Here is a 15,780-nt window from a genome sequence, read left to right as displayed (position 1 = left end):
AATTAGCGCATTCATTGTGTAGTATTGGAAATTCTCAAGTAGTGGCCAGGGTCTTCATTTACATTAGTGACAGAGAGTGCCAGGCCATTATTCAGGACAGGCTTATATTAGAGACAGGCCTTCATTTGAAATGTCCCCTATCCCCCTGTTAAGGCAATTTCAAAACTTCCATGTTTATGTTAAGTGGGGCGGAGCAGGTGAACCCAAGTGCAGACACTCACATCAAGGAGACAGGGATATGGTAGAAACAGAGTATTTATTGTGTTGGCTGGGGAAAGGGAAAGCAGACCTGGGGCAGCTTGGGCTGATAACAGGGAACTGAGGCTGAGAATTGGGCTGAAAGCTGGGAACCTTGGGCTGAGGACTGGGCTGAAAGCTGGGAATCTGGGGCTGAGGATTGGGTTGGAAACTGGGAACCTGGGGCTGAGGCTCAGCCTGGAAGCTGGGAACCTGGGGCTGAGACTCAGCCTGGAAGCTGGGAAGAGCGGGGATCCAGGGCGGGGAAGCTGGGCTGATGAGACAAGGGGCTGGAGCCAAAGCAGACAGGACTGCAGGGAAACAGGAGACAGGGTTAGTCAAAGGAAAAAACCTGGCAACAACAGGAAAACTGGAAATGCATAAAAAATGGCTCGAAGTGTGGACTGACTGATGCAGAAGCTACGATCTGGCAGAGTGGAAGTGGCAGGGTTGAGTAGTTTGAGTTTGTAGAGATCTTGATTTTTGAGATAAGGTGCAGCTGGTATGGCTCTGCTCTGACTCAAGCACACCTGTCTCCACTCACACTATCAGATACACACACACACACACACACACACAGGGATAGAGAGGGAGAGAGCCACTGGGAGAGTGGCAGCAGGTTAAGGAAACACAGAATCATAACAGTACAGGATCCAGGAAGCAGGGGCTGGAAACCTTGACTGGAAGACAGGGTAAATGGGCAGAGTCACTCTCCAGTCACTCTGGAGGATGGGCAGGAGGATGACCAGACATCAGGATAATTGGGCAGAGCTTCTCTGGAGGTCGACCAGATGGCAAGAAAGCTGAGCAAGACCACTCGGGAGGCTGACCAGATGACAAGACAGATGAGTGAGACTACTCGGGAGACCGAAGAGACGGCAGGGCAGATGATCCAAACCTCTCTGGAGGCCAACCAGATGACAGGGCAGATGAGCGAGACCACTCTGAAGGTCAACCAGATGCCAGGACAGGACTGGAGTCCAGTTGTTGGAGTGCATGACCGGAGTCCGGCAACTGGAAACAAGACTGGGGTCCAGCAGCTTGGAGTAGTAGCAGCAGATCATACAGTTAAGTGGGGTGGAGCAGCTGAACCCAAGTGCAGACACTCACGGTGAGGAGTCAGGGATATGGTATTTATTGTGAAGGCTTGGGAAAAAGGAATGCAGCCCTGAGGAAGTTTGGGCTGGTAACTGGGAAACAGAGGCTGCGGACTGGGCTGGAAGCTGGGAACCTGGGGCTGAGGATTGGGCTGGAAGCTGGGAACCTGGGGCTGAGGATTGGGCTGGAAACTGGGAACCTGGGCCTGAGGATTGGGCTGGAAGCTGTGAAGAGTGGGGCAGGTAAGCACAGCTGATGATACGAAACGAGGGACTGGAGACAAGGGCTGGAACCAGAGCAGATGGAACTGCAGCGAAACAGCAGACAGGTATAGGCAAAGGAAAAAAACTGGCAACAACAGGAAAACTGGTAATGCATGAAAAATGGCTCAAAGCATAGACTGACTGGTGCAGAAGCTACAATCTGGCAGAGTGGAATATTTGTAGAGGTCTTGATTATTGGGATGAGGTGCCGCTGGTGTGGCTCTGCTCTGACTCCAGCACACCTTTCTCCACTCACACAATTAGACACACACACACAGGGAGAGTATTATAGGAAATGTCTGGAATTCATTAGAGCATGACTCAGTAAGAGAAAGCAACTGAGAACAGCAGAGTGGTGAGTATAACATGATTCGGTCCCCCTCAGGATGACTTGTAATCACTTTGGTGATCCCCTGACTGCATACCTGCAAAACTAATAATATTCCTATCAGCCTCTGCCGTAATTTTGTACTTTGTTTTTTAGCCTGCAGGAATTAGATGAAATGTTAGCATGCTAGCAAGCTAGAGTAACTTTTAATTTAGCTTGAAGCACCACTATGCGTTTGTACATCTTGCAGAGAATCTTAGTCTTGTTTTTTTGCTTTCAAACATGTTGGCCCTAAATTTGCTTCATAGAATTGTCCACACAGGTCCACAAGAACATAAGTACTTCACACAAGTACACACATAATTCCACTCTGTAAATTGAAGTTATTAAAATGTCAGCTCCCACATAGATTTACTCCTATGAATCCCTCCAAAGTCTTCAAAGTCACACAAGTTAGTCCCCATAATCTGCAATATTTGTATGAATATTTGAATGTCTTTCACATGTTATTTTATGACAGACATCACTGGATTAGTGGGGTACCAGGATTGCACAATGGTTACGGTTGAGTGAAGAGCGGTACATACTTAATTTTGGATTTATTGCAGTCCAGGTGGACAAATGCAGTGTGGGTTTATTCAGTTTAAGAGAAAGGAATGATACATAACAAACAACTTTTTTTCTACCAACCACAACTGCAAGCCTATGACAAATTTTGTACTGGGAAAAGGGGGTTTTGTTTCTTTTTTGTCAAGCACCAAAATACCTGCCTGGTTCCCAAATGGCAGCTGTGATGATTAAACAGGAATTCAAACCTTTTATTGAAAACATTTCTCATTCTGTAGCCACAAGGACTTCCACTGCCAGCATGTGAAATTAATGACTTTGGCAAATCTGAATCTGTTATTTGATCTGGCTTTTCCCAGCAGATGATGCTGCTCCATGCCTGTGTTTTCAAATACACCACTGTAAGCATGGCCCGTTAGAAAGGTCCGGGCACACAATCTGGTGCATAAGCCTGGATGTTAATTCCAAAGCACAGGTGAGCAAATACTGCTACCTTTCAGGCCAGAAGAAAAGTCAATTTAATTGGTACAACAGATCATAAATAAAGTGGGGAGCAAATAAATATGAGGAGAAAATTACCTGTGTGAATGTAAATTGAGTTATTTGATGCAGCAGGTGATGGGACTGTGAACAGAGAAAACATGAAGTTGTGTCTATGCTCAGTAAAGATCCACTGTTTCACAAAATAAGGCTATGAGTATGTGTCCATATTGAGGGTATATTTGGAATATACTGGTCATAATTGTATACAGTGTACGTTTCCATCAGTATCACTCAAACTCACTATAGGTACAAATCCCTTTCAAGACCACTGTTACATAATGTCATCTCTCACTGTTTCCTGCCTCATTCTATTTGAACTTGGAAGTCAACACGGAAAGAATATCATAAATATCAGTTCAAATGCTGTATCCATAAACATATTTTATAATTAAAGCAGAGTCACTATTGACCAAAAACAGCAACCAAGATAGTTGGAGTTGCATAACATACCATTATATCACTGATCCCAGACCTGTTTGTGTAGTTTGCATGATTTGATTCTACTTCCAAGGAAGTAGAATTAGAAACTAAGCATTCACTTTAATTATACAGGAATAAATATCTCATATAATATGTTAATTATATGTATCTGTGCAAATAAATATTATAACACATAATTCTGTTTGGCACCATGCTAAAACATACAGGACTTTTAATGGGTAGGTGGATGTAACTCTGTGTTCTGATTGGCTGCATTACCATTGTATATTTCAATATACATCCTGTTATCATTTGCTGGATCAATCATTTAAAATGTAGTATATTTTCTTGTCATCTAGGAACATCACAAGGTGAAATATGTAGGCTACAGTCATAGTATTTTTTACACAGGTTATGCTTTGTGTCCTGGGGCTATAGTAGACCACATACTTGTAATAATGAATTGGTGAAAACATGATTACTTGTTACTTTTAGATTTCCAGTGGGAAATCTCCATGAGACGGTTGTTAGCATTAAATTTGACCTAAAATTGTCTGTTCTCTGACCTAAAATTAATATTTTGAGTGAGCAAATGGAAATAATCCAATTTTGAGAAGAGATTAAATATGTGCCTTATATGGATACATGTTCTGTAATATATATGTGCATGTAGCTTATATATATATATATATATATATATATATATATATATATATATATATATATATATCCAACTTACAGTAATGAGGAAATAGGACAGGACATTTGCCAATGTGATGTGGAGACTGAATATTTTAAAAACTTTACCTGTATTAAAAAACAGTAAAGACTGACTGATGGACATACAAAGCTGATTTAAAGATTGTATCTCATTTCCAAGTTATTAAACACATGGAAATGATGCATAATCAAACATAATTAAGAACCTGTTGGGCTAGGTAAACGGAATGAATCTACAGTCTGTAGAGAACAACTGAAATCAAACAGACAAACACAGACAAACACACACCCAACAAAATAAAGAGTATTAGTATTTTATCACTTGCATATGGCATGTAAATTCACTTGATAACCATACAGTATGAACAACACATGGAGTTGCCCTGATGACCAAACAAAGGACCTTTAACTGTTCACTTCCACCAAAACAGACCACAATGGAGTTGTTTTTATTTTCTTTTTTTGTTTGTTTGTTTTCTTTTTTGCACAAGACCTGTGAGATGGTTTGTAGTGATGTAAAGTGGATGCCGTGATCAATCAGTTTTGGAATGTGTCAAGTCATTTATGGCTGAGTATTGCTAATGTTTATGATGTGTATCAATCATTACGGCAAGCCAACAACATCTAGCCAGTAACTGTAAATTTAATTTGGCACTCTATGCCACTGATTTAGCAAGCAAAAGATGTCGTTGTCTTGCCTCCTCAATCTTTGTTGTATAGATATCGCTATATTCAGATCTCTGCCAGTCAGTGTAAACTTGTGCCCCTGTGGGCAGTTCTCTAGACTTCCGTGTTTGTCCTCTACCCTCAACCTGCCACCTAAGGTTAACCCCCCCAATAATAAAATACTATATTACAAACCACAGCACAAAAGCCCATGTGCTAAACAATAGTTACTGAAATGCTAAGGTAAGACAAAGACCAGATATCTTTTATGGCTTGCCAAACGTGTCTTTCCCAATGTGACCACGTTTGCTTATATTGATATTCTCGACAATACTTGGCAACAACAGAAATTTCAAGCAGCACTATAATAGAGACATTCAGTCAAGAAAAATCTGTTTACATGTGCATATACAAACGAAAACATGCTCGCTGACAACTGCTGCAGCTTTCTGTGAGCCACGTCCTCATATTTTTCAAACAAATTGACTTCCATTACAGTCTAACAACTGTGGTGACTTTGGTGCTGTGAACATACAGCGATTCAGTAAAAGCAATCGGTAGTGGTCTAAGAGCTGATGTACACAGCAATGTGTGATATGTTTAGGCTTCTATGATTTAATAGGTGCCATCTGAGATATTGCTACTTCCAAACCAACTGCTGCTCACTTATTTGCTTTATAATTATCCAATTTCGTAATTCAGCAGGTGTGTTCAGTTAAAACACTTTCAGTCACATTGAAAGTGTGTATGATTTTCTGACTGTTAAAAAGACCGTTGGCAACAACAAAGCCATTGTGAACTTGCACACAATTGCACATCAGCGTCGAGTACATTGTATTCTTTGTGTTTTCTGTGTCTGACTGATCAACAGTTTTCATTAAGAGGCCCTCACTCATTTCACAATCTCAAAGTCATCTCCTCACCCTGGTTACAGAAACAGAAGTAAAAATGGAAGAATTACATGGTTGTGCATGGCATCCCTCTGATCAATGTGATGTCTGTGTCCTGCTGAGAGATGGTATTGGGCAGGTGGTGCAGAAAAAGATACAGAGATGCTGAGAAGAAAGAAAGGGAGAGAGACAAAAGAAATAACAAAGAGCCAAGAGACACTGGGAAAGGTACAAGTTTGAAACATGAGAAGGGTGGAGTATGGAGGATTAAGGGAAAAGAGAAAGAATAACAGAGAGAATTGTCAATAATGGAGCCAGCATATGATGATTTCTTCATTCTGTGGTTGCTGGGTCCTGTATGTTTTTTTCACCTTGGCTTCAACTATCAGTGACCAGCCACCTACTGTCTTACATCTTTGAATTTGTCTAAAGCTAAGATAATTTTAGTGTAACAACTGGTCCATGTGCTTCTATTTACAGTGTTACTCTATCAGAGTTGTCATATTTAAACTTAAGCAATTCACAACACAACTTCATTATGAGACAGTGACTGAATGTGACACTTCTAAAACCCAGATCACCAATGATAACAAAGGGAAATCTTCCACGAAAATATTATTTAGAAACTAAATAACTGGACCATATTGTCCCACAGTGCCCTTTCACTGTACTGTAGCCAATGTATTGGTTGAGCCACTCAATGTCATGAGCTTCAATGCCCTCTAAGCTATGACTTAATTTCTTGTTTGTGTGATTTACTGGCATATCTGTGCAGAACCAGGGCAATGACTTAACTTCACCTTAATTTGAACTTAATTTGAACAAATTACATCACATAATGCATTGTTGATGTGTTGCAGGATTGAACCAAATCTCAATACTCACAAAACAAAAAACAAAAGAATTGGGCTTGGTAAACGAGATCATTCTAAATGTGGCGCACAGTGGCTTTCCAGGAATTTTCTAAATCTTAGCAACATATCAGTTTACTAAGAGGAATTGTGAAGTGATAGCATATTTATTGTGGTTAGTGGACAACTAGTAACCACATTTTTTATTGCTAAAGCTTGGCAGATGTGAAATGTTTTGGCATCATTAAATTAATGTATCTGTTTCCTGGTCACACACACACACTACGGCCTTGGATGCTATTTGTTGGTCAAAATCTTGGAAAGCTCTCAATCAATAATTAGATGGAGACCAAACATGGATGCTGGCAGTTTATTGAAGCAATTACTCTCATACACACACAGTGGAAACACCTGTGCTCTGATTGGCTACCTTACACAGTGCTGCTGCAGTACCAATTATCTAAATACACTGGGTTGTTGTATTGAATAAGCTAGCCTCACTTCTCAAATGCATTTGTGATCTTTTACCCAAACTTCAGTAAAGAAATGTACCAAGTGGATACTTGTTGGTTAAATGTGGTCAGGCCGTTCTTCAGTACTTTCATCAGCTCCTACAGGCTGTTCAGGTTCTTAGTGCTCCTCTGGCTTAATCATAAAGCATATTGATTTGGGATTTTTCTGTACCCTTCAAGACTGTACACCATAGTTAACCTTCCATAGTTGCTAAGTAACCTCAACTTCATGCATTTGTTTTTGTGTAACCTGAAGAGGTTGTTTGAAGCATTTACATGGCCTGAAATTCCCTCCCATATTGTCATCTGGACTCAGAACTCACTCACTCAGAAAAGTGCCAGAAAAGCCAGACGAAATGTAACAACAGTTTGTTTTTTTTACAGTTGTCTATCAATTTTATATGATTTCTGCAATATGTATACCTATGTGTATATCTGGGAAAATAGATAACATTTTCTATAGTTTGATAGACATAATGTCGTCAAACATTTTTTGTTTATTTCTAAATTCTTGACAAAGATTTTTAATGTTAGCATAATGGATATGCAGAGTTTTATAGTTGACTGGCTGCACATCAGTACATGTGTTATGATATAAACACATACATTTTCGTGTTATCTGAGTTCATGTATTGTTAGGTACTGCTTGAAGGAAGGACACAGATCACAAAGGTAATGGTTGCTCCTTCCGTCAAGAGAGACTGAACGACTAAGGAGAAGGAAACGTATCCATAGCCATCCTACAGGACCCTCCGCCCCTACAAGCAGTTCTCAACATCCCATTGGGTTGCACAGGCTGGTTGAAGCTGATTTTAATTGACTGTTGAAATTTGTTTGTGAATTCTACGTCGAATGAAAGATCACTCACTTGCCTAAATTTTCTGTCCAGGTCTAAAGGATGAAATGTGGTTGAAATGGTTACAAAAGATGGCCAAACTGGTTTGCTTTGAGCTCAGCCATGGGAGACACAGACATAAGATGGCCCCAGCACAATCGTGTTCATGTCCATCACAAAAGGAAGGGAGAGGCGTAGACCAGGAAGGGGGATGTGAAATGTTGTTTTAACTCCTTGTCATTTTCAGAATTCCAAGAAACCAGAGAAGAGCATCAGGTAAGAGGTAGGTAAGATGAGCTGTCAGGCAGGTTAAGTCATGAAGGACAGTCATTGGAGGACCTGGCAGGCTAAGCATATGACAAATATATGAAACCTGGACACCGATCCTGGGGGAGTCGGAGGGGACAAGTTCCACCCCAACTTCTGAAAAACATGAAGTTGTCCTCATATTAAGGTTTTGTTTATGTCCCCTCTATGTATCCTGCTCAGTGGTCTCAATCACTGCACATACTAAACTAGGTGGGAAATTGGGAAATTAAGTTAGTAGTTTACTTCATCCTGATGCCAGCCTAATACCTTTGCTTGCAATTGAGTTTGAGTAAGTTCCCCAGATTCCATCTCTGTAGCATCTCTGTAGCACATGAGTTGCGTCTTCAGTGAATGAGTCTAGTGGCTGGTGATTGATGAGCGCTGGGCCATAGAGTGCACCCATCCTTTATTAGACAGGCCATTATTTTAGACAGTGGTCATATTAATTTAAAAATTCGGAGACTTGTTCCGGTTTCTGATGGTGAGTCTTAAAAGTGTATGAAGAGGAGCTACATCTTACATGGTAGCGATCATGTAGCTAACATAAATGTTTACTTACCTATTTAAATATGTGGCAGTTCACATTAGCTAGCTTCTGTGAAATTATGCTAATGTTATTGCCTCCAGTAGCCCACATTAACACCCATTGCTCATTATGTCATATATTAGCGTTATATTAGAATTAAGTTAAAGTATATTGGTCAGGGTTTACCAAATCATGGCAGAGAAAAGGGAAGGTGAACATCAGGGTATCTTTTGTAGGCTCAAAATGCCATTGTGTAATTAGGAAGACCCCAGTACTAGTTCATAAAGTCCTCATAGAAAATGAATGAAGCTTCGGAGGAAACCGAGTGAAGCCTGAAATGTGTTCAGGCCAGTAGTCAATTAACTGCTTTTAACTTACCCAAAATGCCTCTGCCATTGACAACATTACCCTTATTACTACCTTCGCTGTGAATTTAGGATTTTACTGGTAACCTTGAAGGCAATTCATGGACAGGCTCCAAGTGACATCTCAGATATGTTGGTCACCTATGAACCACAGCACCCCGTGAGATAGGGTATGTTCAAACAAAAAAGGAACCAGGTAGGGCTGTCCTATCCTCAACTCACTTGATTATAGTCCAGGGCCCCCACTCTCCACTAGCCAAATCAGGATCATATTCTATATTACCTCATATATTCACTTCTTTTAGAAGGGCTTCCTCTAGGTTTTATTAACCTCCATTTTAATTTTGCTTATGTTAATATTTCTGTACCTCATCTATTTTCTTATACATATAGGAGTAATCAGTTCATATAGTAACGAATCAAGAGTACTGATACATAAATACAGTGAAACCAGCAGTGACTTCTGAATGTATGTTACCACATTTGCTTTTTCTGGGACATTGAGTGAAGACAATCCACCTCAAGCAGTATAGCGTATGTGGTTGGAAAGAAGTAGCCAGTTGCTTACTGACATTCTCCATCAAATCCACATTGCAGATTAAACAGGGAAATGACAAGTCTAAACATGTTTCAGGGCTGACAGCAATTGAACTAAGAGGACACAGAGCAGGCTCAGTCTAACAGTGGACCTGATAGACCGGTCAACATGAGGATTACTCTATGAACTGTAGGAATCAGTAACATGGGTCTGGTTTGTCTGTAGGTGACAGCAGCACACTTGCAAAACCACCAAACAAGAAATGTAACTACAGATGAAATGCACATCCAGAACACTGGCCTCCGGGGAAGTGTCAAAGGGTAGTGTGTAGAGTCAAAGGGTAGTATGGCAATGCCTAGGCAACAAGAGTTGAGTCTATAAAAACATTCATCTGCAACTGAATCCATGAGGCCTAGGAGAGATTAATACTGATTGTTCAAGGATACGCCTGAGTGTGAATAGAAGAAGACTTAAGGGAATTGGTTTGGCTCACCAGCACCTTTTGTGAAGTGTTTGGACCGCACATGGGAGAGGCAACATCTTTGTTTAATTTTCCTCTCTTCCTCAGCAAGGTGCAATCAATGTTACCTGTAGTCACATAGGCCTCTTGAGAGTCAAACTCAAGCTGGCTAATGGAAGATTTTACAGGAGAGAGAAGAGGCAACACTAGCCCATGGCCTGGGAAACACAGGCTATTAAAGGGTGGCACATCTTTCTGTCATCTCCCACTTGTTTTTCTGTTTTATCACAGTCTCATGACTTGCAATATCTTATCATCCATCCCTCCAGTCTTAATCCCATCACTATTACTTGTGAACCTGCTTCAAACCTGAGTAATGATTTCCCATGTTCAATACTACAAAGAACCCAAGTAGGTAAAGATATGATACGTAGTTAAATGTGAGCCTTCTGTTCTAGCGCTTAGTCACCTGAAGCAGTGTATACTAAGCAAATAGTCATACATTAAAACCCAGAACTAAAATGGTTACCACATATAAAAATACTGTCAGATGATAACATACCTGTATCTGTAATTTCTCCAAATTCTGATTCATTCTAGAGGCTCTGGTAGCCCTGGTGGTCCTTCAAGAGTCCACCCTCTCCTGGCTGACTCACTGGGTCTCTTTCCTCTGTTTACAAAGATGATTGTCCATTGTCCTGCTGGGCAGCTACCTCATCTTCAATGATGATGACAGCCCATGTTGGAAAGGGGAGATGAGAGTCTATCCTTTTTTAATCTGTCTTGTTGGTTGGTTGGTTCTCTTAAATTAAGTAAACCATGCTGCAAGAGCTTTGGCATAGGCTCAAAAGTATTTAAGCAGCCTTCTTCCCAGAAAATGGAAGACAGACCAGGTTTATGCCTGTCTGTCCTGAGTGAACAGTTATTCTGTATTCACTCTCCTGAGTTACCACATACTGTTGATCCCAAACTGCTGTAATAGAGTCTTAATATAGAGTTTAGATGTCTTGCATGACATTTCATAACATCTGCTCATGGCACTCCAATGTCTTTTCAGTGGAAGATAGTAATCTGTACATCATCCTTAATCAAACTGCTCTAATAAATACAAATGAAATGAAATTATTAAGTACGCTATTAAATTATTATTATAAATTATGTAATAAAATTATATTTTTCAAGTTACATATTGAAATAGGAATTCAAACAGAACTTGTAGTAGCCATGAATAAGGGTATTTGTGTGCACATCCCTGTATTTAGGCAAGGTGCAGTTAGCAAGTTCAGTGAATGTTTTGACCCTACCAGATGAAGATATGGTAAAGTCAAAACATGTCTGTTTGGGAGTTATAAGTCAGTGTGTGAATACCCTTGTTTGTTTGTTTTGGGTTTTTTTTTATAACTTAGAACTTAGAACTTGACGCTAGTTAATCTTTACACAGAAAAATAATCTAGGTCTAATTTGCACCTCTTGAAAAGTGAAACTTTTAATATAAGTTTTATATTTTGCATACACAGTGTCATTGGGGAGCATTAATGAGCTCTCAAGGCAGAATTATTTACATTGCATTTTTGCCCATTTGGAAAACCCAACTTTAAAGCTCAGTACCTGTTTACTTCACTCTATTCATTTGGATGACCCTGATGAAGGCCTCAAACCAAAATGCATTGGTCAAACAATAAAGTTGTTCTATATTCTACAAGTGTTGCTGGACTTTTGACCTCTTTAGACTTCTTTCCCTTCTCCATGCACCTTGGAAGTAGGTGAAGTTGTGCAAGAAACCCCTACTCTTTATCTACTCCACTCTATTCAGACAGAACCATTGCCATTGAAAGCCTATATATTCTCTAAATATTTATCCTGTTCAGGATCACAGAAAACTGAAGCCTGTACATCCTGGAGAGGTCACCAATATATCATAACATACAGTTTAACATATATATAGACAGACAAACACATTCACCCTCAAATTATGGGCAATTGCCATTTCACCTAATTATGAGAGGAAAGCAATTGACTCCGTGTCTGGGGAAACTCATGCAGACACAGCGTACTCTCAAACATTCGAAGTACTCTCAGACAGGCCCCAACCAACCTTGCCCTGAACTGGCTGTGAGGTGACAGGTTTAACTACCAATACCATTAAACTCCTAAAATTTATCTTTACAATTGAGAATTGGGATCACCTTCTGTCTTCTCCTGCTGATTACTGTGTAGCACCAGTTGCCTGTAATGCCTTGCAGAAAAAAATATGAATGGACATTAATAATACCAAGGCTATATTATACCTATGAATGAATATTAATAAAACCTGGCTATATTACATCGGAAGATTAAAGTCTCTCTCTCTGAAGGATAAATCTAGGGAACTTAAGCATATTACGGTCTTTATCACATTGTCAGCAGCAACAGCCTCTGTCTCAGGTTTCCGCACTGAGTTATGACCTCATCATCTCGTTTGTACAAAAGGGAAAAATTAAATTAGTTAGAGTAATGAACCTAGGTGCTTTTCATAAGAAATTTCTCTGCTCATTGTTCCCCAAGTCGTTTAAAAGACTAATATGCCGCATATAACCCCCTCTCACTTAAATCCTCGCCCTCTGAAAGAGCTGTCAGGGGTCTGCCTTTTCAAACATGACTCCCCATGGGGGTCCTAGATCAAAGATGAAAGTGTACTGAATGATATGGAAGACTGGGGTGGAGGGGTGGCATGAAGGGAGTTGGGAGTGCGATTAATCAAATTAACAAATTTGCTTTCCTTTTCCCGGTAGGCAAAGGAGTAAATTCTTGGGTACTTAAATCGGTACCGCACTGACAAGGAGGGAGAAGGGGAGGAGTCAGAAGGTAGAGGGAAGTTCTCAGTAAGACAGTGATGTGAATGTGAACCAATGTGTAATTAATGACACTCTTACTCCTAATTAAAACCTCTTAGCTTTCTCCTCACAAGGTTGCAGCAGCTGGTAAAGACAAGGCCCTCACTGTGAGACGAGAGACATAAATTCCATGACAGTATCGCAAGCCAGCACCTGCCTATGCCTACACCTGTCACTGCTGGAATCATACCTCATTCTGTCAATGAATTAACATCCTCCTGGGCTAAGAGAGAAAAAAAGGTAGATTCTCTCATTGCAGAATGAAAATCCCTGGTGGCTCGAAGGTGATTCTATGTATCCATTTTCAAAATTAAATATATCGTTGTTTGGTTCAGCCAGGCAGACACCTGCCTCCTCTAGTAAAAATGGCATACTCCAGATCTGAGAGATTTCCCCCAGGATCCACATCACAGTATTGCCTTGTAACTATAACTTAATATCATGTCAGAATCTCCTGAGGATGATACAGCTAGTCAAGCCATAGAAAGAGGGAAAACAAGAGCAAGTCAAAAGCTGGGAGAAACAGATGAAGGCCAGAAGCAGGTGAAGGAAAAAGAGAGAGGCAGTGGAGAGGAGTGGAGCGGGAGAAGAAGGAAACCCAACACACAAAAGGAAACACAATGCCCCCAGATAATAAAGGCAACATGGGAACAATAAAAGGCTATCAAGTCACTTGAAAAAACAAGAGGAAACAGAAAGGGAGTGCCATTTAGCATTAAAATTTAATGTTAGTTCAATAAAAGATTCTGTTGTCTTTTGTAGAAATGTTTTTAACCGGAGCAAACTACACAAACAGTCCTGTGGGACATGCATACTGATGCACTTCATGCATGCCGTCTCACTACTCTGGTCTTCCTCTCATATCTACTCCTTTTACATCCATTCTTCTAGCTCCTTGTCTAACCTCTTACACTAGACTCATTTACCTATAATTATTTTCTATGGTCCTCCCTCCTTTTTTATATATTTCTCTTTCAAACTGAATCAGCTCCAACAGCTTCTCTACTCAATAGCTATGACGTTCCTTTTCCATAGAGATTATTGATAATTGCTGATGACATATTGATGTTTTGATGTTGTTGCTGTGGTTGACCGATGATTAGATCTGTTGTTCACATTAATGGCAACCTGTCATCCACAGTGATATTTTGCTGAAAGGAAAATTTTGAGTGAATGTGATTGTGTTGAAGTGCGTGTGCTGTACGTGTGTAGTTGTTGGATGTTTGACAGATAGCTGGGGGAGACGTCTGACAGTTGATGAACACATGACTCACAGGCTTTCACCTGCTCTTTGGTTTAGACCTGTTTATGCTATTATAATTGCCTTCTTAGAGTTTCCTCCATCTTTAACTGACTTGATTTTTTAAAGGAAGAAAGAACTGATGATGGCGAATATTGCTATATTTCAACCATGAGAGTTGTTGCAGTTAAAATAGTAGAAAATTGATTCAAACAATAAAACAACTTGTCATCTTTGTGCTCCCTGATAGCATGATAAATTGCCTCTGTGGACACCTCAATCACCTAAGCTGTCTCGGTAAGCCACACTTGATCACTGTCAGAGAAGCTTAAGATGGTCAGCGATTGCTGCATAGGCAAGGGACTCACCACCTCCCCATCTCTTTCTCTGTCTTTCTCTCACTCACACAAACACACGCTCATTTGTGTCAAGCTGGCTGTCTAGCAGACCTGACAGTACAGCAAACATGAGAAGCAAATATCAGAAGATGTTTTAAGAATCCATGTGGAGAAAAAAAAAGTAATTACCGAGATTCATCTTGCAGAAGGGGTGTGCCTGAATACAACACATTATTCGGCAAAGCACAAATAGTGGGTTTTTTTATGAATATTTGTTTCATACAAATATTTTAAAAATTATTTGTTTTCAGGAAGAAAAAAAAAACCCACGTCAAATACCAGTGTGCAGGTAGGTTACGTTGTTATCTCAGTCTCTGTCCTCTGCTCCACTGTTAGTCTATCAGCAGGTCTCAACAAGGGGACTCACATCCACGTGCTACATGACGCAAATTTCCTAATTCCTAATTCTCCATAACCCATTGTTCCCCTTCTTTCCGCAAAGTTAGGTTGTAAAAAATAGGCAGTAAGTGAAAAGTGCAAAACAAGAATTGCCTTTGAAGTTCTTCCCTACACATTACATGCTGTGCTGTCTCTATGTTATGGGTGTATAAATAGGTAGAGGTCTGTCTGCAGTGAAGTGATGAGTAAAGTTGTAGCTCAGTAGTCAATGCAGTTGTCTATGATCTGGGGAAACTCCAGTTCAAGACCCAGTGTGGGGACCTACTTCATAAGGTAGTTTATTCATGAACACTTATTGTAACACTTTAATTTTCTAAAATTAAAAGCGTAATAAAAAACAAAAACAAGATTTTTAAGCCTCTTCCCACTTTTATTCCAATACAGATACAAATAATTTTGCTGCCTCAACAAATATAGATACAAATACAAATACTGGGCTCTCTGCATATCCCTATCTTGTAGTAGCTCTAAAATGTAGACAATTCGATGTGTATTACATACGATAAATTAATTTATGACAGGTAACAAGGTTTCCCTGCCATTTATTAAAATAAAATAACTAACTGTATTCTAGGACATTACACTACTAGTAATGTAATCACCCCCTAGAGCAACCCTGAACAGAAATAAAACCACAATACTAAATAAACTACCCAAAAAGAAAAGTTACAATCCTAAACTTCGTGACAACACAAGAAAAAACAAGAGAAAAGGGAACATAACAGAAATGGCAGCTCTCCCC

At 40.0% G+C, this 15,780-nt stretch overlaps 1 long non-coding RNA gene across 1 annotated transcript; it reads right to left on the bottom strand.

Moving 5' to 3' along the window:
• Window positions 1-237: 237 nt before the first annotated feature.
• Window positions 238-3,122, bottom strand: LOC121899272. Its single transcript, XR_006096666.1, has 2 exons — window positions 647-3,122; window positions 238-548 (listed from the first exon to the last, which is right to left on the bottom strand). It is a non-coding gene; the product is annotated as an uncharacterized LOC121899272 (long non-coding RNA).
• Between the last annotated feature and the right edge of the window lie 12,658 nt (window positions 3,123-15,780).

The sequence above is a fragment of the Thunnus maccoyii genome, chromosome 1 (assembly GCF_910596095.1).
Source record: "Thunnus maccoyii chromosome 1, fThuMac1.1, whole genome shotgun sequence".
Lineage (NCBI taxonomy): Eukaryota > Metazoa > Chordata > Actinopteri > Scombriformes > Scombridae > Thunnus > Thunnus maccoyii.
This window is presented reverse-complemented; position numbering and strand designations above follow the sequence as displayed.